Source organism: Anser brachyrhynchus (assembly GCF_964034855.1).
Source record: "Anser brachyrhynchus genome assembly, chromosome: 1".
NCBI classification, from domain to species: Eukaryota; Metazoa; Chordata; class Aves; order Anseriformes; family Anatidae; genus Anser; species Anser brachyrhynchus.
The window spans coordinates 182,436,428-182,459,014 of NC_137694.1; the positions used below are offsets into that span (position 1 = coordinate 182,436,428).

Sequence of the window (22,587 nt, forward strand, 5' to 3'; positions counted from 1 at the left end):
GAGCGCTGTTTGGGAGGATGCCACTGCTGTACTTTGGCCTGTGGAAAAGAGAATAATCATCCCTTATTTGTCAAGCTGTTTACACCATTAATATTTTTAAATGCCTCTAATAAAACATCCGTTTCTTACTGCTATTTAAAAAGAAGTCTTTACTTCCCTGCTCCCTTTGGTTGGATAGCGATTTTAGACTGATGAGATAAGAGAGAGAGAAAAAAAACAAAAAAGGTGTTTTTGCTTAGCCAGTGTAATTCAAAAATAGGCTAAAGATGAGGTATAAATAGATAGCGTTATGAGCAAAAGCTTATTTTTTTTGTGGAAGGAGTGTGAAACACTAGTACATATGGCCAAAACCAGAGTTTGGTACACCATTCCAGACTGTTCCCGAACAAAATTAGCTCTGCTTTGTGCTATATTAAACCCGAGTTACACTGATTTCTGCTGGTGGAAATCTCGGCACGGAGCCCTCAAGACAGGAAGGCACCCAGGCAGAAAGCAGTCACGGCTTTCGGTGTGCCGGAGGGCTTCCTGGGGCCAGTGCTGCCTAGGAAGGAGGAGGTGTTGAGCGGGAGAGAGAATCAAAACTGGCCCTGGATAGCGTGGGGGGAAAAAATGACATTTGAAAAGGGAAAGCTTGCTTGACAGCTTGGCCACTAGAGATGTTCACAGTCCTGCCAAGCGTTCCCAGGAAAAAAAAGAAATTTGGGGGCAATTAGATATGAGAGCTTCTCCCTCACCACGCTAAAGTTAACACTGGCTACTTCATAAAATAAAGCATCTAATTAGGGATAATGAGACTCCTGGGATAGCCCCCCAACACATATTAATGTTGAGCTTTCATTAAGTTAAACTTGTTTATTTGGAAAAAAAATAATCTTATTTTCCTTGTGGCTCCTGCCTTAACATGTTTACCAAACACTACTGGGACACTTACACAAGCTTCTCTAGAAGCCAGGCTGAAATTTACAGTTGTTTACTTCCCTTAAAAAAAAAAAAAAAAAAAAATCCAAGGGCAGTGATGACAGCAGAGTCCCCACTCTCCCACGTGGTGAATTCCAACGAGGCTGATAGGAGTGGTAATTTGCTTATGATGAATTTGCTTATGATGAATTCTTCCCACACCTCCCTCATCCCTTTATTGTGCCCCACTGCCTGCTAAAGATAAAAGCTGTCACCTCTGCCCATTTAGACTAGGTCACCTGTCCTTTAACTGGCTGAGTTTGTCTTCTGATCTCCAAGGTGCTGCTCAAAGTTTCACCTGGTTCCCAGGAACGCAACTTCCAGACGGCTTTTAAATACCTGCAGCTGACACCAGCTCCAGCCCAGGAGGTTCAGAAAGAGCAGAGCACCAGCCAGAAACAGCGGTGTCTGGTTTAAATTAGCTGTGAGCGCTGAGTTCTTGGCTGAGGATAAAATTAAGATTTATTTAGAAAGCTACAAGAGCAGAAATGAAGGGGGAAAAAAAAAAGTGGTTTTCCTCCTAGCAGTTGGAGCTGGGAAGAGGTAAAATTCCTCGTGAAAGATGAGTCTTGGGAGAAGTGAGGCAAGCTTTTATTGGCAGCTGAGAAAACACTACGATAAACTATTCCAAAAGCAATTACGGGATGACTTGGACTGAGCAGCCAAGCAGGATCCCATGGGAGATCCTGAAATCTGACTGACTACTGACAGTGCTGGTGCCACATGAGACGAGGGGAGAGCGCGAAGCTCGTAACCCTGGGAAAGGCCGTTACAGTCGGTAGCAGTCTGTGCTGCGTGAAGACGGCCGCATGGATCTCTACTTCAGGACTATGGCATGTATCTGGACCACAACATAGCATTCAGAAAGCAACCCCGCTCTTCTTTTAAATGCTGGCAGATTTATCATGTCCGTGGATGTGTTGTTCAGTAGCGGTGGGGCCACGCGAGGAGTTATTTCCATAGCGCTGAGCATCCAGAAATGCAGACAGCACACTGAAGTCGTTCTTCGTTAGTGGCTTTAGAGATTCACCTCAGCTGCTCACAAAACAAATTAAGCCATTCAGCAGCATTCTCAATGCAGACTCAGAGAGTGCACCTCAAATTCACACCAAACCTCTCCCCAGTAGGTAAATCCTAACTACACTTCATGTTTACTCATGTCATGGCTCCTTTTTAGCTCAAACTGCAACATACGATTGACGTGAGGTCATTAAAAGCCATGCAGTTGTATCATGCCACCCTGTGCTAAGTCAATTAAAATTATCTGCCAAGAGTTTATGCATAATTAAAATAACCGTAGCACTGACATCCAGGACATTTTGAAGCCATATTATTGTTTTTTTGTGTGTGTGTGTTTTTGTTTGTTTGTTTTGGGGGGAGTTTTTTTCTTTTGCCTGTTTAATCTAAGCTCCTTGTGCCTGGAATTATCTCTTGTGCCTCGTAAGGACACAGAAGCTTGTTCAGATCCAAGCTGCTTGTCAGAATTTCATACGTTATATGGTAACACCAGCACTGGGTAGTGCTTCATTAAGAGCCACTTTGCAGGCATAAACTTGGGCACATAAAGCATATATGCAAAATTCACTGTGGAATAGAAGATATGAAGAGCAACTGGCACCATCTGTTGCATTTTTCCAGGCCCTGGAATGAGAGGAGAATAATTCACATGTTATTGTTTCTCTTAACCTCACAAAATTCCTTTCCTCATCCCTCACCTTCCCTGCTGCCCCCCCTAGAAATACATTCATTACAATAGGAGGGAAGGTGGCTGGGCTGGGATCCCACATAATTCCTGTCCCCAGGTGCTTCACGAATTACATTTCATCACCCTTAGATTATCTGGCAATGAACTTGGCAGCGAAAAGGACGGTGTAGCAGTGAGTTATATGCATTTGCAGGCAGCCTGCCACGAAGTTCACCCCAGACAGACGTCTTGCTCAGTAGTCTGCCTCTTCCCCCACAGAACCCCTTGTGCTGCTGATTCTCCCTCGTCTCTGATCTTGCGCTGGTTGCTCAGTGCCTGAGTCATACCCCGTGGAATAATAGCCACCTTCACTTCCAAGTTCAATGGCCACCTTCACTTCCAAGTTCAATGGCCACCTTTACTTCCAAATTCGAGCCTCAAAGACAAATGAAGTATTATGATACTTTAAGAAACGAAGGCTCAATTTTGCCAGGGGTTGACCTGATGAAGTGCCGAGCATTCTGCCCTCAGCTCAATAGCATACCTGTCCCTATGTTTAGCTTCAGGCTTTGGACTCGTTGCTTATGATTAATTAGATATTTAAGCTCTTTGGTAGCCTGTAGCCTGAACACACAGCATCTGGCAGATTCCAGTCCTGCAGGACGGAGTGCTCAGGAACACGTTTGTACCAGGGCCGCACAAACACATTTATTCGAGACGCTGCTCACTGCCAAGTGCTTCTGTCTACCCTGCCCTCTAAGCGGTGACATTTTGTCCTGTCGAATACAGTATAGTCCTGCTGTTCCCCGAGCATTTCCACGAGCTGGAACTGCACCCAGTGCGGATGCCGGCAGGATGCTTACAGGGCTGTGGGCAGCTGCAGGGACTAACCGGGTTGCATCTGACATGGCCACTCCGCTGTCACAGGAGGGGAGCCTTCCACATTCCCCCAGCAGCTCAAACGCCCTACACGAGCAGTGTAGAGGTGATGTCAGTGCTGTAGATAGCAATATACCATACACTCCCTGCCAGCACTGACTAAAACATTTTATTACATGCAGCTGTAAGCAAAGTCAAGGAATCTCATGGGGTACGTCTTAAACTGCAGAACCCAGGAGCGCTTCCACCGTGGTCCCAAGTCTAGACACACGTCTTTTGGGTGTGCACCAACTTCTCCTCTTGCCTCACCCACTTCTCCACTCCCTGGTTTCATGGGAAATAAACTCAGGCGAAAAGACAAGCATGACACATTCTTCCAGATCCTCAAGCAAAGAAAAGGTAAACGAGAAACATACTGTAGAGTCTTCTGGCTCTACACTGCAGATACAGCCACATGCACTCTGTTGTTTTAGAGACTTAAGAGTCTTCTTTTCTGTTAACTCACACCACTGATCTTGGAAAACAGTTTTAAAAATTTATTTTTTTCTCAAAAAATAGGTATTTCATAAACAACCTTGCTTCTGTCTCTGTGAAAATGCTATCCCATCCCACTCTCACATCCACAGTGTGGGATTTCTACTTCTCTTAGGCTATCAGATGCCTTGCAAAGGTGACCCTTGCTCACTGGGGATCCACATCAAACTCCTGTCTTGTGAATTCATACTTGCCTTTGCTTTTGTCAAGAAATGCGGAATTCGAAAGAGGGAAAAGTGTCTTTATACGTGGTAACCTAACGCTACAGAGTATTGTAAATAAGAGAAGGATTCGATTCAGGTTTGTAAGATTATTTATGCAAGGACATGATACAGAAATTATGTTCTGACATAAGCAGTTAGAAGTGGGCTTCAGGCATTGAAAATTCTGCCGTTATCTTAAAATTTTTTGCAGAGAGACTTTAGTTTTGCTTTTTCATGTGATTTTAGTGTCTATTTGTTGCAGTCCTCATCCAAGTATTTGCTGTTAATCCCACGTGCCTAGTTACCTCAAGGCTTGTTTTTATCAAAACAAAATGCTGTGGTTTGTTTCAACATCTGAATATCAGAGGTGTGTTTGTTGCAGGAGCCATGCAATGCCCCCAGTTTCAGACTGACCTCTGGCAATCCTGTGCCCTGATGGAATAACAACAACACGTGCTCGCTTCCAAACACCTGACATGCACCGATTTTCCAAAAGTAACGGTATGTGGCAAGGGAATCTGGCCCTCTATCAAACCCTATTGCTTCTATCTTTTGGAAAGATGACAAACTTCTATTGACAGAAGGAGAATTCAAACAAGTCCTTTCCAATTTGAAGTTTCACACTTTTAGAGGAATATGCTAACCAGAGTTTGCTGAAAATAAAATGGAAAGTGATGCGGAAGCTCAAGGAACTTCACGTGCTATATTCAAAGCCAGACTGTGAGCGGATTTCTTGAAATACCAAATTTTAACTGTAAAGAAGCTGTCAGAATGCATCACATATGAACACAGAAAGATGTTACAGGCTGCAGGGAGATGAATATCTATGATAAGAATAACAGCTCAACTGGCATGTGGAGGAACGCTTGAAGCCTCCTTTGTTATGACTACAGTGAAAATACACATCTATTTTTCCTAGGATAACAAAGTGTTCATTCTAGATCCTGCTTGGAGCTGTTGGGCATTTACAGAGTGTTATTAGCAACTGTACAAATGTCTCATGTTTTTGAAAAATCAAAGGAATTAGTGAGTAAGGAGAATTAATACCTTCCCTATAGCCTTGCCCCAGGATTTGCTTATGTGTTTTCCTTTAAGGAGTCCCTGAATAAAAAATGTAATCTATGCTGGAATCAAGGCCTGGCGCCTGAGACCTCCATCTCGCAGGGGAGCACCTCTATAATTAAGATACAAAGTTGAGGCTCCTGTTGTTGCTCAGGGTCTAGTTGGCTGGCTGATTCTTCCGCGCTTTTTTGCCCAGTGGGCCCTGCTGCAGGAGGGAAGGCTTGTGCTGCATGGCCTCTTTGCTGCTGCGTAAGGAGCTCTCCTTCGGGAAGAAGGGAGCTTCAGGTTTGAACAGTATCCCTCTGGGGAGGACCCAGATAGAACCCCCAATTTTTTAAATTTTATTTTTTGTGTGGATAACAAGACACCACCTATTTATATAATAGATTAAAAAAACACTTTCTCCTTGGAGGCCACGTTTCAGCAAGACACACGTTTGTTCCCCAGGGCAAGAGCTAGTTACCTAAATCTAGAAGTGAATGAATGGAAGAAGGCATCAAAATATGGTCCAGTCTCCCATAAAGTCTAATTCTGGGAAGAGGAAGAATCTCGGCTCTCATCTTTGCCTTCTCATTTCATGCTGGCTGGTTTCAGCAGATGCTGCTCTCCCTTATTCAGAGGTTTTGTTGCTAGGAAAAGGATGCACCACTGCCTAAGTCTCCCTGTTCCTGGAAGAGGAGAGAGATGCCTAAATCAAGCTCATGAATCACAGTGCTTGGGTACCTGCCTACAGATAATATACGCAGCCCAAGTCCCGTTGTGAGTCTTCCCTTTTTGTTCTGGTGCCTAAGCTTAAAAATACGTCTAACACGAATAGTAAAAGTAAAATAAAATCACAGGGGAGGTAGTTAAAAAGGCAAAGTATCTTCTCTCCTTTGTTTATGCCATCAGCTAAATGTTCTTGCCCCTTCCCGTGCATGAGATGGACTTGTGCAGCGGCCCAGTTCAGAAAACAGATTCCTGAGGAAACAAAGCACAAGTTAGATTTCTAGCTAGATCAGCTTCCTGAGCTTGGTTCATCTTCTGGTTGTTCTGGCACCAGTGTCATGCAAGACACGAGGCCAAAATGTGCAAGAAAGGAAGAAATGTGTGTGAGGAGGGAGGGGAATCAGGCAGCAGCAGCCCAAATTTAGAGCAGCTTATGCTGTGTTGGAATCGTACCCTAAGGTACAGTTTGGGCTGTTATTTGCCCAGTGGGTTGCCATCATCCATACCTCCTGTAAAATAAATCTGTTTGAACTGCGCACCAATTCCCAAAATAGATTAGATATCATCCACTGTAGGGTTTTGTGATACCAAAAAAATAGAAAAAAAGAAAAAAGACTTGGCAATGAACGAGGCCCAAGGGTGGGGTTTCATGTGATGCTGAACACAATTTAACAGCTTGCTGCTGCTGACAGGGGGCTGTTCATCTTTTTTCCCTCTGCATTTCCTCCCCCACAGCCACATGTCATTAATGCTTCCCTTGTACCATCCGGCATTTAGTTAGCGAGTGGCCAGTTTGTCTTCTAACCCCATCAGAAAAGAAAAGCCTGTGGAAAAGTGAGTGGTTTGCTGCGCTTAGGAGCTCAGGTGGCTTGCTCGATCCCTTGGCTTGGTCGGATGAGCACCACAGCAGGCCGACGCCGTGAAAGGGGCAAGAGGTTGGCCTGGGAGCAGGATCAGACCCGTTGGCAACGTTGAGCTGCTGGGTTGGCTCCTCTTGCTGCCAAACTGCAGCCCAAATCCTCTTGGACTTCACTATCCGAAGCACATTATTGAAGGCACGCAACTGCTGCGGCAGAGCCCCGCCAAACTTTTCTGCTACAGACTATGGGCCAAAGGGATTTGCAAGGTCTTCATAGTTTGAAGAACCAGCTTTGTTCTCAGCTCTTGCTGGCAGCTCGGGCATGTTATGGGCCAGCAGCGCAACGTGCTTCCCCTCTGGGAAATTCAGCTTGCTAAGGGAGCAATCTAATTACGTGCTCGAAGCTTTTGGAGAATCTGTAACACCAGCCCCCTGGAGGGAGCTGCAGTAATCCAGATGCTAGGCAACAATAGGAGGAAATGCTGTGCAGAAGCCTGCATTCAGGAGGAAAGAATGTCACTTAAATGACAGAATGCCTGCTTGAGAACTTCCTCTCTTTCAGCAGCGATTCCTAGCAATTCCTTTGTTGAGAGGAGCTGACATTTTGCTCGCTGTCAGGTCGCAGTTTTTACAAGTGGCTCTCCCAACAGGTCCAGCCTGTCTCTGCTGGCATTTATAAGCCCAGAGATTCACAGATCAGTTTCACAGGTCACGGGTCCGGCCCTTCCCTGTTCCCCAAACAAAAGTGATTTCACTTGGCCGATAGTCAGGAAGAAAGGAGAGCTCTTTTGCCCCTGAGGAGCAGCACACTCTGAGTGACTGCAATCTACAAAGCCATCCACATTCCTTAGACAGAAAAACAACCCTCCCTGCCCCTGAACCTGGGACGTCCAGGCGACAGGATCCCCTCAGAGCCCTTGAGACCCATGACAGGATTCCCTCAGAGCCCTTGAGACCCACAAGAGGATCCCGTCAGGGCCCTTGAGACCCACAGCAAGATCCCCTCAGGGCCCTTAAGAGCCACGACAGGACCCCCTCAGGGCCCTTGAGACCCACAACAGGATCCCCTCAGAGCCCTTGAGATCCACAGCAGGATCCCCTTGGGGCCCTTGAGACCCACGACAGGATCCCCTCAGGGCCCTTGAGACCCTCTGTGGTCCTGTAGAAGCTGTGGTGGAGGCGGGGGAATCTTTCCTCCTCTCCCACACATGCACAACGTAAGCGTGCCAACTCACTTCACGCTGAAGTCCATTTCCCTCAGTGAAAACTCCTCTGTGCAGTATATTCGCTGGGTTCCTACCAACAGCATCTGTTGTGGAGCTACTGTTGAGCACATAGCGAAGCCACAGGAGCTCCAGACTCCAGATTATTCCTCACAAAGTCACTCGACTTATGTGTTTCTTGGCTGTCGAGGTCTGCAAAGAGGATGCGTGCACTTTGTGCCAGAAGTTGGGAAGTGCATGTGTTTCAGTAACGTAAAGAGAGATTTCTGAAGAGGAGGCGTCCCGGGTCTCTTGGTGAGGGTGAAGGAAGCAGGTCTAAGTCACTGGTGGCACAACAGAGCTTCTGTGGTTTCATTAGGGGTGGTGGGTCCATATTTTTTGCTCTTCTACAGCTATGCCACAGCGTGCATGGACTCTGCACCCCGTTTCAGGACCTAGCTGTGCAAAGGGTGGTGCACGCAGGCTGAAAGGCGACTTGTTGTGGCTGCATTCAGTGCCTGGTGCGCAGCCTGCTTTCCGAGAACACGCCTGCCTGAGGCCTGCAGCAGGAGTCTTCAGATGTGCTTATCATTAAAATGTGGTTAACTCGGTTTCTAGCCCAGCTGAACTTTCACAAATAAGGAGGACGTTGTGCAGTGAAATCATACTTTTGTGTTTATTTATTTTTAGCTTTGATGGTAATTACAGTGATGCAGTCATGCTCTGGGTGTATGTGTGCTCTTGTGTCTGTCTGGCTTTGCTTTGCAAATAACTCCTGGCCATTTTCATCCCAGTTTCTCTTAGGGCTAGTGGCTTCAAAGCTACTAGGTCCCTATGTACTTCATGAAAACAGACGGTTGCATATAGCACAAGGAAAGGCTACAGCCTTACACAGAAGGAGTTTTATAGCATCAGCCCAAGCCATGTTAGTCATGAAAGAGTCTACACAGGAAAGCAATACTATATGCCCTAACCTCCTAAGAAGCTTCAGTCAGAGTTGGCACCACCAGAGGATCTCACCATGAGATGAAAATGAGTTGGGAAACAGCTTTCATTTGCTGTGTGCCATATGGAAATGGTTATTTACTTTTGAGAGTAAAAATTAAATACTAATTTTGTCTCCCGCTCTTGCCTGCTCTCTTGCTTTGCTTCCTTTTCCACAGTTCTGTGATCCAGAACCTGATCCTACGTGACCAGGAACAGAGAGCTCCTACCTATGGACAGAGGGATTAATTTTAAGAGCATATTCATGAAGAGAAACTTATCATTTGGATTTGAACAGGGAACATTTTATTTCCTGTAGTCTTCTATGTCTCTTACTTAACCACACATTGGTTAGGTGTTAGCAGGTATTTGATGGATGGGTTGTATGTCCATCACTAAAACTATAAAAGATACTATTCCAGTGGGTGAATTAAAAGGCTTTCTTGGGGAAAAACACAGTAAAACTGTGCTAGTTTTGAACTTCGGGTGGTCTTCTAGCTACTTTCAACAAAACAATCTCCTATCTTGTGGTGAGGGCCTCACCTTCCCAAAACTGAATGTAGTACTGACTTTCTGAATCAGGACAAGTGCTAACAGAAATATAATATAAATTTCAGTTGCCAGAAGAAATAAAGTACATGTTTTTATGTGCGCTGCTGGTGGCTTTTACTGTCTCTGTCTTGGCAGCAGTATGTCAATCCCTTAAGTATGCAAGCAACTCTACGCATATAAATATTCACCAGATCTTCTCAAGTGTTCAGAGGCCTGTGGCTTCACAGAGCAAATACATATGAGAATGCAGAGACGGATGTTGTAATAATTAATCACGCTGTCGTTTTACATATATAATAGAATGTAATAGCATTGTAATTTCATTATTATGAGTTATTCTGTTGGCTTCAACACATTTATTCATGTTAGCAGACAAATGTACCATGCTACCTATACTGCTGAAGTAAGCAGTGAATGTCCTTTGGAACTGGAATTTGAGAATCCAGACTATTAAACTGGAAGAAATATCACTGACATGGGATCCTCTTGTGATGCTTGACCTAGGCATGCAGCCTTTTCCCACACAGTTCCTGGATGCTGTGTGGTAATCAGTCAGGGACCAATTGCAACAAGAAGTTGGGAAGCAACTGTCCTGTTTTGGGAGAGACGAGTGCAACAGAATGGGTATGGGTTGTTCCATCACAGTGGGCCTCAGTGGGATCATAAGCATATTTAATTTGCTAGTATAGACATAGCCTCAGTATCTTGCAGTTGCTAACATGGATACAGCTCATGTGAACTTGTGAGGTTTACAGTACATAAAGAAACTCCTTTAAAGTCTGACTAATTATCTGCAATTCTTGCTTATCCGTTTTGTTCATTTAAAGATGGTTTTAGCATCAGTTCCTCCTTCGCTTTTAAGGCCCAGCTGTCAGCATCTCCTGTTCCCACAGCTCACCCATAAACCAAGGTAGCCTTCTTATGCTCCCCCAAGTAGCAATGACGTCGGCAAGTATTGCAGAAGCACTGCAGATATGGAAAGAAAGGCCTGAACTCAGCTTTGGCAGATTTAAAAGCCTGTCATCTCAGTGCAAGAACAAGCCTGTGTAAGAGAGGATTAGCTCAGAATGCATTTTACATAAAAATTCAAACACTGTCATTTGAGAAAGATGCTTTTCTTTCTTTTTTTTTCCATAAAGGAAAACATTCCAGTGCACATTTTGATCATTGTTTGCTCTGCTTTTAATAAAAGCCTGTGGCAGAAGAGTAAAGATAATAAAACACTGCTTAAAAAGGGCAAAACTTGAGTAATTGAGATGTGAATATATTCTTTTTCTTAGTCATAGATGTATATTAGTCAACAGTTTTAAACATGTCACAACCTGCTGTTTAATCCTCAATTCCTTTTAATTCCCTTTCCTTATTGCTATTTTTTATATCACCGAAGTATCTGGAGGCCCACTCCTGACTGAGAACTAGGGTCCTCATTCTGCTCACACAAAAACGTTATTTGACGTTGTTATTTGACGGCGTTATCTTTCCTTCAAAGTGTTTGTTTATCGATAGTTATTACTCAAAAGATGCAATGCTATGAATATATAGTTATGATTACCGTGGACAGATGGTCTTGATTCAGTTCACTGTTTTGTTTTGTTTTAATAAATTACATGTTTTAGTTAACAGAAGTCTCAACCTGACATTCACCTATCAATTTTCCATAGGCTTCCTTTGCCCTTTTAATTGTAATAGCATCCATTTAACATTTAGGTGTCCAGAATATCTATATGAACACAGCCTTTTGTTGATGATTTTGAAGCAGCTCACAAATCAAATGCTTCTAGATAAATAACTATTCTCTCAGTGCACTCGCTTGATCATAAAAAGAGCTGATGTTGTCAGAATCCCTTGCTTTGCTGTAAAGTAGTATTCCTGTTTTACAGAGGAGGGCAGTAAGAAACACAGTTTAATCCCTAATTATCGAAAGCTGTTATTGGGTAACTTGTACCCTCTGGGTGTTTCTGATATTGGGGGACAGGAGAGTTTTGAGTTCCCAAAATGTAGCCCAGCCACATTGTAGCTTACTGGGATAAGGTTCCCATGTACAGTATTTCTCCTCCCAGCATTCTAGTTTCCCCTGCAAGGAAATTCAGGTGTAGGGGAAAAGAAGGACCTACGCCATGCACCAACAGGTCTCCATCTGGACAAGCAAAGGACCACAGTGGTGGGGAGGATGGAGAAGGGGAAGAACAGAGGAGGAACACACCATGAAACCCATAGTAATGCACGTATTGCCTATTACTAAAGTTAATGGATATGTAAGGCAAAAAAATCCCCTTAGCTTTAGGGTCCAGCAAATGGGACTTTCTGGCAAACATGGAGAGGGTACATTTTTTTGATTCACAGCTTTTTTCTTATCCCAGGATCATTCTTTCCCTCATTTCTGTCGGTTTGCTACTACAGAACCATTCTGGATACTATGATATTACATATTCATATCGCAATTGTAAAATAATACTCTGAGCAGTTTAAACGAGGCTTTTTATAAACCAGCTTTCACTACTGAAAAAAAGAGACCAACAAATTTCCTTCCTACAGTCAGTTCATCTGTAACCCCTTTCAACAACCACATCTTTCCTGTCCCCAGTATTCACCAACAGGTCAGTTTCTTTCAGTTTTATTTTCAATAACTACTCTTCATCTGTGCTATGTATCTCAGTTTCCCTGCAGCAGGCTGCTGTTTTCTGCAGGATATTTCAAGGGAAGCTAATTTACATGAGGAAATTGCTTCAAGGTGATCCATCGGGGACAGTCAAAAAGTTTGTACACTCTGTATGTGCTATGTGGAGTGGTTTTTTTATAATTTTTTTTTTTTTGTGCTTAACGCATCAACTTTGGTTCATGAGCACGTCCACGATAACTAGTTTTTGCCTTTATTCATACTAAATGGGCAATAAACTTGTGATTGCCAGTGTGGCATTCCAAGAGAACTAAGAGGGAAGAGTCCATCCAGATTTAATAGTTAGGGGCTAAAAGGGGTTTCCATGGGTCAAGGCTGGCTTCCAGCTTTCAGGGGAGAAATGCTAAGGGACAAAAATGGGTGGAGTTCTCTGCCCAAAGACATTGTGAAAGGACTGCTCGGAATGTCCTTCCTTCCTTTGCAAGGTTAATGTTTTTCTAAGTAGAAAACCTGTGTATTTTCTGCCATGTCCCAAGTTGGAAATGCAAAATGCTTCATTTACCACAGAGCCAGTCAGCATCAAGCTAATGGGTACCAAGCAAGAATTTGGATAGGAAAGGATACAATAAAAGCAGTTGGAGGGAATTTACTGACACATCCTGCTTTGTTGACTGACACTGCACAGGCTCAGAGCTGTGTGCATGCCTCGTCACAAGACAGGCAAAACACTGCACTTCTGTAAAGGTCCATTTCCCTCTCCCCAGCCAGCTTTGATCTCGGCCAGAAAGGGAAAAAATGGGGTTGTTTCAGGGCGTGCGTTCCCAAAGTGACACATCACTCCCTGGAGGAAATGGGCAGCCAGGAGGCAAGTTCATGTTTGTGGTGGCTGTGGAAGTGGCTAGGGTTAACCATGGTCCACAAGGGTCTGCCTGAAAACTGTTCCCACTCAGTGACTGAAAAGCCCTTTAATTATCACAGGGGGCTCCAGTGGTCCCTCGTCACCTGGAGGCAGTGGGGCAGAATTGATGACAAAGCAAAGGGATCTCAGAGGAGCTGGTTCCTGCAAATACCCAGCTTAACTGGAAGCCCTTTTTGTCTTCAACTTCACCCTACGAATCCGTAAGATTTGTTATTTTTAAAGCCACCTTTCATACTGCACGCAAAAAATCTCTCAATGTGACAGCTTCCATTTCAGTTTCAGGGTTCCCCATGTCCCCCAGCCCCACGTTTCAAACTTCAGACATTACAGTCATTATTTTACTACCTTCCTGGTGGCTCGGCATCCTCTTTACCTGCTCCCTCCTTAAAAAGGACCATGACTCTCCACCTCCCATCACCCACAGACACACACACACCAGCGTACCCCAATTTTTCTGCTAGGATCTCAATTCTTTTCTCACGCCAAAAGCTCTCTGTACAAACCATTCTCCCTTGTCATCTACCCTTCCACCTCCTGCAAGGAATTTGCCTTCCTCTCATTTTTCCTGTTACTGGCTCAGTTTACCCTATTTTCCCTATGCGAAGGACTTCATGCTCTTTCATTCCGTGCTAAGGACTTTATGCTCTATTTTTCTTTTTGGTTCAGGCTCCCCCCATCTCCTCCCCTCCTTACCTCAGGGCTGAGTTCGCACCCATTCCCCCACCATTGTTATGTTTTCTTTCTGTCTAGGAGAGGAATTATGCAGTGTGGACATGTTCTGCTCTATTGAAAAGGGCTAGCGGAGAGGATGAATGAGCACTGTTATCTTGGAAGGTGTTAATATGTATCCGTAATGGATTTTTGATTCAGTATACATTTTCAAAAGTACCTCAGACTGTAGGTCTGATAAACAAATGGAAGAGGCTCTGTACCCTTTTCTACATCCTTCTGCATTATTAAATGTTTACCAAAATCAACAAAGTTCTGCCCACTCATGCCACAAATATTCCCTGCAACTCCAGAAACTGTATTCAGAAGTTACTGCTTTAGAGGAACCAGAGGTATCCTGAGGCTGAGTGTAGGGCTCACAAACTCAGCTCGTAACACAAAACAGAGGAGAAAACACAGTTTAGCAAAAATTATAATGTGATTTATTCAAACATGTTTTCACACTTAAGAGCATCTCTTTAGGCCTTCTAAAACAAAACAAAACAAGGTGATAGCCCCCATGTGTACTGAGGAAAGCACGCTGTGCCAAAACATGTCTACCCATATTTTTTTTATATAAGAGTTGTTGCTTTCTTTATAATTTGGCTTTAAAACTAGCATGAAAATTGACTTAATCTCCACACTCCCAGTCTCATTAAACTGCCTATTCCTCTTGCTCTTTTTCCTCTGGTTTATTTATTTTTGGCTCCTTCTCCTTCATTCCTGGTTCCTATTTACTTGTGTTTGTTCTTGCTTCTCACATACGGGACCTGCTTCTATTGTCTTCACTCAGACAATCTTTTATTGAAAGCAAATGACAGTCTTACTAGAGAAAAGGCAACGGAAATGATCCACTATTTTCATATTAGGATCTTGCTTCTGTGACAAGCTGCATGCCGGTATAGACATTCACCAATATACAAGAGGCCTCAGCTTTGCCAGTTAAATATTACGTTTCCATGTAAAATCTATATCTAGGAATCTATTTTTCATAAAGTTTAATGTTTTAACCTATTTTTTAAATTGTTTCCATTTAGAAGGGGCAGTATTATTTAGGAATCTAATTTCTTTTGTGCTATGAATTATTAAGACTGAAGGAAAACTAGCTGCTGGCGAGGTACATATGTAAAATCATTGACCCATGCCTTTGACTGATGATGGCTTCTTGTCAAATCATTTGCATGATACATTTTGTCCAAACCCTTTGTAGTCTTCCCTGTTGCTTCCAGAAATGGCCAGGTATTTTTTGGTATATAAATGTTAATAATCTTGAAGGGGGATTGTAAGTTCCTATTTTAGCAGAGTGAAGATTGATGATTTATCTCGAAGGCAGTCGAGACACATAATTGCACAACTTCAGTCAATGGGAATATTGCTTTTTACTTCAGTAACTAGAGAATGAAGTCACAGGCAGGAAGACAGATTATTATTATTTTTTTGTCTAAACTTTCCCAGAGGAGAGAGCTGAGAATCTTTCCTACACTGAGACTACTGTTTTCTCTCTAAATCTTGGCATTTCCTTAGAAATTACCATTACGTTTATTTTTCTTGTATAATTTATTTCCCCGTTGCAGTGTCTGCACCATCCCGAACAAATAGCGAATAGGTAGTCACCACGCCGCAGGTTGTTTTACCCTGTGCTGGTCCAGCCAATGCTGCATTATGTTGGATGCAGAGAATTTCGTAACAACCGACCACAGGGATTTCCTGAGAAACTAGGAAATATTTCTTAAGTTACTTTCAGCTTCTTCAGGGTTTCATCCTCATGATCATAACATTACCCCACTAACCAACCTCAGAAATATAAAGGAAGCTGTTTGTTAGCTCTATAGCTTTAAATAATCCTGAACAGAAAAACCTTGTTGAGAGATTACATGTTATTGATTTTTGTCTCTATAATAAGCCAAAAAATGAGGCTTTCTGGGGAGTAAACATTTTTCCACAAATCCATTTAGGATTTGAGAAGGCAGTCATTTAGTAAATTTTCTTGAAGGAAGTTTTAAAACAGGTATAAATTATTGCCAGATACCTAACTCTCTTTGGCCCACGGACAACAATATTTAACAAGCAGTATGCTGCAGCCAACTCCAAATTTTGCTGTCATTATAACCCATGGTTTCAACTTCTCGTTTTTTGTCTTTTTTTTTTTGTTCAGATTGTAAGCAACACCAGAAAATTTGTGCTGTATGATGCCAAGAAGTCAGAGGCAAGGAACCCTCACCTACTGCTCTGCTTTACTAGAATTACCATATCACAAAAGAAACCTCCCTCATGACGCAGCATTCCTGTGAAAATCTTTCCTTGTTTTTATTAAGCCAGGTGATCTTACTGAATTTATGGATGTTTTAAAGAAAACGCAAAACGGGGGGGCTATTCTCTGAGTCTGTAAATTGAGTAGAAAGGACATTAAATGTCCAAGCATCTTAAAAACGTATTTTATCTCAAATGCACAAGTAGGGATACCTCTGACTACTGCTATGGTACAAGTAATGGATCCCACCCTCTGTTACCAGTATGGTTTCACGGCTCCTCTAAATTTATGTTGCTGCTCCTTCTCTGTCTTTCCAGGCTGCCCTGCGTGTCAGGAAAATAAAGGAGAAAAAGAACTGATGAACGCAGATCTCAGCATTTGGGCCATTTTAACACCCCCCCACCCCCTCCCAACCATCTTCATTACCAAGGCTGACAATGTCAGTGGCTGTGGCATTGAGAGTGAGGTTTCGTGTTACATCTGAAGCAAAGTGGCTGTGGGCTGCTGCCTACAAGGAGCCCTTTCACTGCTCCTTCCCCTTCCTCCCCCACCAGCCAGCTCTGGCTGCTTCCCTGGAGGCAAGTCTAGGGATCGTGTGGCTGAACGGCTCAGAGCTGACCCAGTGCAAGCTCCTCCACTAAGCAAGGGCAGTAATGGAGGCAAAATAAATAAATAAATAAATAAAAAAGCAATTTTCTCTGAGATCCAGTTTACCTATGAGACCACACAATGACTGACTCACCGTATGCAACGGGGGTGCTGCTCTGGCAGACACATGCAGTTGTCCAAAATTCCGTGCAACCTGAAACTTCACCTGAAGATACCGGGTGATGCTTCAAGCAGGCATGTTGGGGTGCAGCCTCGGACTCCTGCTGTTTAGGAAGAAAGTTTGCCTTAGGTGTGGCAGAGCGGCTAGCAGGGACGTTAACCCTACAGTACAAGATGTAAAGCTTGCTGTTCTGTGAGCAGGGTTGCATGCCAACCCCACTGAAACCTGTTTAAACAGGATAGAGCGTTTCATGCTTTCTATTGTGTAACTCATGCAGCTTTGCAGAAGTTTATCCTAAAAACCAACAGTTGCTAGGTAGAATTAATCTTACAGCATCAGGCTGGAAATGTCAGTTCCTTACCTTTTTGCCAAATGCTGGTAAGCATAGAAAAACTCTGAAAATCGACAGAAGCAACAAAACCTTCAGAAGAGAAAAAAAAAAAAAGAGAGAGAGAGAGAGAACTTGGCTAGTGGAAAAGCTGGAAAAATTGACAAATTTGGTATATGAGAATTGGACTAGTGAGGTGTGTGAGCTATCATTTCACATCAGCAGATCTCTCAGCCTAGTTTACCTGCACATCGGTGTGTGAGAGGCTGTATCCTGAGACACAGGACTGGAGAGAACCTGTAATAGTGGGGTCTCACAGAGTGTGGGTCCATCCAGTAGGCGCAGTGCGTCTGGCCTGGCTTTGTCTTCCCTGCACAGACACTATTCATTCTGAGGAAGAGAGAAGGTAGAGAATTAAGTGCAAATGTGCAAGATCCTGGCGATCTGGCTGGAAAGCATGAGAGAAAGGAAACTTTACAACTCTGTGGAGACCCACCTGCCCCAGATGTGATTCCTTGTTGGGCTGTGGACACGTGTATTCAACAACATCACAGCTTCTGATGGACAGGACAGCTCCTTCCATGCGTGCGTGACGCAGGACCAAACAAAGTTTGCACCAGCAATAATCTGTAGGACTGGCCATGAGATCTAACAACTAATATGGACAGGGCCAGGCGCCAGCCTGGAAGGCCAAGTGAGGAAGTCTGTGCTTGATGCAGCAGAAAGGGAGACAAACGACAGGTACAAAAAAGTCCTGAGGCCCAAACAGAAATTGGAGACTATGACACTTTATGTTAGGATATACTGTAATGGAGCGAGCTGAATTCATCTTTAACCTCCCGATGCAGGTGTCCTGTGGTAAATTAAATATCTGCACCTGACCGTCTAGGCACTCTTGAGTACTAATGGACAAAACAAAAAGGAGAGATAATATCAGCTCAATAAATCCTAAAAATCAAAATATATTTGCAGCATATGTTTAGTGTACATAATGGCATTTGTGGGGATGGGAAGGAGGGGATTGCAGCTGCTAGGATACTAGAGGACAAGGGCTTGCATCAAGTTTTATCTCTGTGAAGAGAAAGGAGAGAAAGAGAAGAGCTTAAGGGAAAACAGAGTGAGCCTTCAAGTTATTCCGTGTCCTTAGCTTCCTAAGATTTTTTTTTCTGTACCTGATTTAAATTATAAAATCCCTGGGGCAGCAATAGTCTTTAATTCGAGTCTTCTTTAGTACTGGCCAAATCATCGATGCTTAATGAGCAAATAAAATGTAGATAAATTAATATAAAGGTTGCCTTTGTGCAGTCTAGCACTTAATAGATGACACCCAGATAAAACTGAAGTCAAAGCATTTGTATTGAACCTGAGGACGGGACCAGCTTTAAGAGAAAAGCATGAGTCCTTCCATTGACTTCAAGTGAGGGGGGATCTGGTTTATGTTGCAAATGATTCTCTGAAATTAAGTGCATGCAACTGGGTACTCTACGTGCAGGTAAATTTCTGCATATTGCATATGGAAATTTTCCTCCAGACAAACTACAGACCCAGTCAGGCAAGCCGCCGTGTCTTGGTGGGCCCTAGGGTTCCACGTGGGTGCAGAAGCTGGCCATGCAAGGCAGCTTGCTGGATTAGGGCATAATTCAGTGCTGCGGTGCCACTTACGCACTCTAATTGGCTTTATTCACAGCAGGGATGACTGAGGTGCCGGAAGGCACAAGACAAGTTGCAATAGATTTGTCAAGCTTATTTCATGCGTCGTAGTTGTGGCCGCATTTTAGACAGATTGTGAAAATCGTGTTATTTTTAAGATGTAGATTACAATACTGCCTGGAGACTAAGAAAAACTGGGGAGTCTGCTGTAGAGATTGGGCCCCCAAAATATTTGAGAACACCAACAGTCTGCAATCCCAACCATCTGCAATCTAAAGAATGGCAAAGATTTATATGCCATTTCACTTGCTGATGTCAGTGGGCACTGGGATATTAAAAAAGAATATAGAGGCTGATAAACAGACATATTCATTTGGATATGTTTTCTTTCCTATCCCATCCTATTTATAAAAATAAGTACCACCTTTTCACTTCTGCTTTAGCCATCAGGCATTTACACTGGTTTTATGTTATCATTTTGCGTTGTTATAGGAAAGGTAGATTTGCAGGTGGTAGCAGATTTAACGAAGGACAAAGCTAAAAAAAATGCTACCGTGGCTATATGCTCCCATCTAACCAAAACAAAGAACTTGGAAAAAAAATGGCCAGATCAACGCATAAAGTAACAGCAATATGTACATATATTGCTGATAAAAGTGGCTTTTTCGGTAGAGGGTTTTGTCAGTGAAATATACAAGTTCTTACCTTCGTAGTAGACTTATGTATCTAAGCTAAAGTCCATTCCTAGTACAAGTCCTTATGAATGAATTCAGGGATCTTGCAAAAGGGATGGTGTGACAGAAAAGTTTTGGGGGGACATAAGAAGCTGGCAGATGAGACTCTCAGGAGGAGCTGAGGGGGCTGCGAAAAGAATGGGAGGTGGAAGGAAGAATGGGTCAGACAGGTAGAGTCATGGTGCAAAAAGCCTTGAAAAAGTGTAGATGGATTTCAACTTCTGACTAAGAAAGCAAGCTGAAGACATGTCTATCATAGAAACAACTTTCGGTTGTCTGCCTTTCCCGCACTCTCCCAAAATAAGAATTTTATATATATAGTTAGACAGAGGTAGATAGAGAGAGACATAAAACTGGGAAGAGCAGTTGAGGGAAAAGAGAAATAAGACATAACCATGTCAAAATGTCATGCAGTTAATGAGAAACAAGGAGTAGAAGAAACAATTAAAAAAACACCATGACACCATATGGAACCTTCCACATTGTTATACTTAAAAGATTTTTAAAAGAAACCTTATAAAAAACTACATTTTCCTCATCTCAAAACAGTGTCCTTTGTTGGAAGACAATATAGTTATTTAAAAGGCCCACAGTTTTACGTGTTTTGATCCACATATTGTCTAGTACAGGCATTAGAAACTTACGATCTTAGTATGAGAGATGGCATGTAGGCTGATTTTGAATTGTAGATGGGCAAGCAGAAGCAAGGCTTGAAGCATCATGGCTTTTTAAGAGAGGTATCTGAAAGAGAAAGCAAGTCCCAGTCCTGATGAAGGTAACAGCCATTTTCCACTGGGAGTAAACAAGAAATCAGTTAAATGCCCCCTTTGTAGTGACAGCTGAAACAATGGAAAACCTTTGCCCAAGGACACAAACACACAGATCTAAACAGTGTAGGTCATCTGCCCCACAGGGGGTTCCTGAGATCTGATAAATGATGGGGCAGGGGACTGAAGAACTAGAGCCTTGTCTGTGAGAGAGAAGGGGCAGCAATGTGAGAGAATGAGAAAGTCGTCTGCATATAAATTGAGATGCACATACTTGCCTGAGAAAAAAATGAGGTTGTGGTTTTGAGAGATGCAATAGGCTGACATAACACTTTTATCTCAGATAAAATCTCTAATTTCTCATACTTTTGTCACTAATGCTTTTTTTACCTTTGCAAAAGTGGTGAGGCGCCCATCCCCAAATCCCTCTCCCTTGCTGTTTTTGGCCTCGCAGTCCCACTGTTTACTCTGATGCTGATCCATATATGTCTGTGAACTGACATAACTCACCAACTCAGCAGAAAAATAATCCAGAAAAACTCGGATAGTTTTCTGCTGGATTGGAGAGTTGAATTGGCTCATGCATGGGTCATACATACGTGCAGCACAGGCACTGGCAGATTACTGGTGGAAGGAGGTGGGTGTAAAGGGTATTGTGTGGGGGAACATGAAGGGCAAGAGGAGGAAGATGAGGTAAGATTTCATTTCAGAGGAACGGAGCCATCCAATCAACTCAGCTGCATGTGAAACCACAGCCTGAAAGCAAGCACGTAGGAGCAAAACATAGCCTGAAAGTAAGCAGACAGGTTTTCCTGTTGCTTTATTCTTACTCTGTTCTCTAATAGAAAGATCCCCAAATATCCTAAATTCTTACTAATCAAAAGGTCAGAAGTGGCAACACCATAAGGGTGCCCTTATCTACCTGTGGTAAGCCGCCATCTGTAAGCATGATTCAAGAAGCAGACAGAGAGTATTTGATCCCAAAAGACAAGAGCGCATGCTGCCTGGGGTATTAGATATACTTTGACAAAGATAATAAAATGTCATGCCTTTGCCCTCAACTGTCTTTTGCATACCCATCATCTTGTGAGGAATATCTGAAGATGTCATGAAGAACAAAGCAAAGCAAAACTCAGAACTGCGGCCACTGCATGCTAAATATTGTCCTGAATACACATAATGCCTGCAAGAATTCCCAATGAAATTGGGAGAAGAGGTGTCACCGACGCACTTCTGAATGTGGGAGTGGGGCAATAAAGTCCAATTTACCAAAGAAAATCCATAGTTGTGACCTGGCCTACTGTAGTTTATGATAGCCTCATTACAATACTTTGTGATTTCCATGTAGAATGCTCAAACACTTTTTAAGAAAGTTACTACTAAAGCTGAGTAAAACCCCAGGATCACATCAAATATTTTTGGAAAGAGCCTAAGGAAAGCTCTGTATTGTGTCCGTTTTGTGCAGCCATGACCTTTTACACTTCTGTGAAATATCTGCAAAGGATTCGGTTAATCTCTGTTGAATTTTAACGTAGTTAGATTGAATTCTTGGAAAACCTGAGGCAATTTGCAGTTCTGAGTGCAAACATGTTCCTTAAATTATCCATATACCTTTGGGTGAAAATACTTTGGGGTGATAGAATGAGCCAGGTTAAGCTAGATTTTCCATCAGCCATTTTAAGTGAAAAATTTGAAAGGACGCAGATGACCAGGCATACAGCATAAGGACAATTCAGTCATGGTGCCATCTCATGTCCTAGAAAGGCCAGATTTTGCTGAAGTCAGCAGTGAAGTGCCCGCTGTGCACAAGGGTTGCCTTTCGCTTGCCAGGTATCTTACTGAGAGTGACAGAAACATTACTCTGCCGAGCTCTTGCCAGGAATCAAGCTCTACCCAGGTGAGTCACTAAAATAAAATCCTTCTCAGATGATAGCAATATTCACAACATGACTGTGTGCCTTGCACAGTTCTCCTGAACACCACCCTGCGTGGGGCTGTGTGTGATTTTCACTTGACATCTTACACCCACCGCATCCGAGTGGCACTGAGACGTTCACTCTTGTGCTTTTTCCCTGTGCTTTTCCAGGCAGGCATGGCGCGCTCACCACTCCTGAGAGATGCAACAAGGGTGGTTTTGAGCTTCTCTGCCCTATCGCTACCCCTTTAAAAATAAAGATGCAATTCAAAAGAGAACCCTAGAAACCCAGGCGCCGCCAGCAG

General features: G+C 43.2%; 1 long non-coding RNA gene across 3 annotated transcripts; it reads right to left on the reverse strand.

Moving 5' to 3' along the window:
• Positions 1 to 311: 311 nt before the first annotated feature.
• Positions 312 to 22,490, reverse strand: LOC308196118. Of its 3 annotated transcripts, none has more exons than XR_013952096.1 (3): positions 16,862 to 22,490; positions 13,854 to 16,442; positions 312 to 2,598 (listed from the first exon to the last, which is right to left on the reverse strand). It is a non-coding gene; the product is annotated as an uncharacterized lncRNA (long non-coding RNA). The 3 variants fall into 3 exon arrangements; XR_013952097.1 differs by lacking the exon at positions 312 to 2,598 and having other exon boundaries at positions 3,147 to 16,442; positions 16,862 to 17,920; positions 19,572 to 22,490; XR_013952098.1 differs by lacking the exon at positions 312 to 2,598 and having other exon boundaries at positions 3,147 to 16,442; positions 16,862 to 16,991; positions 17,250 to 22,490.
• Between the last annotated feature and the right edge of the window lie 97 nt (positions 22,491 to 22,587).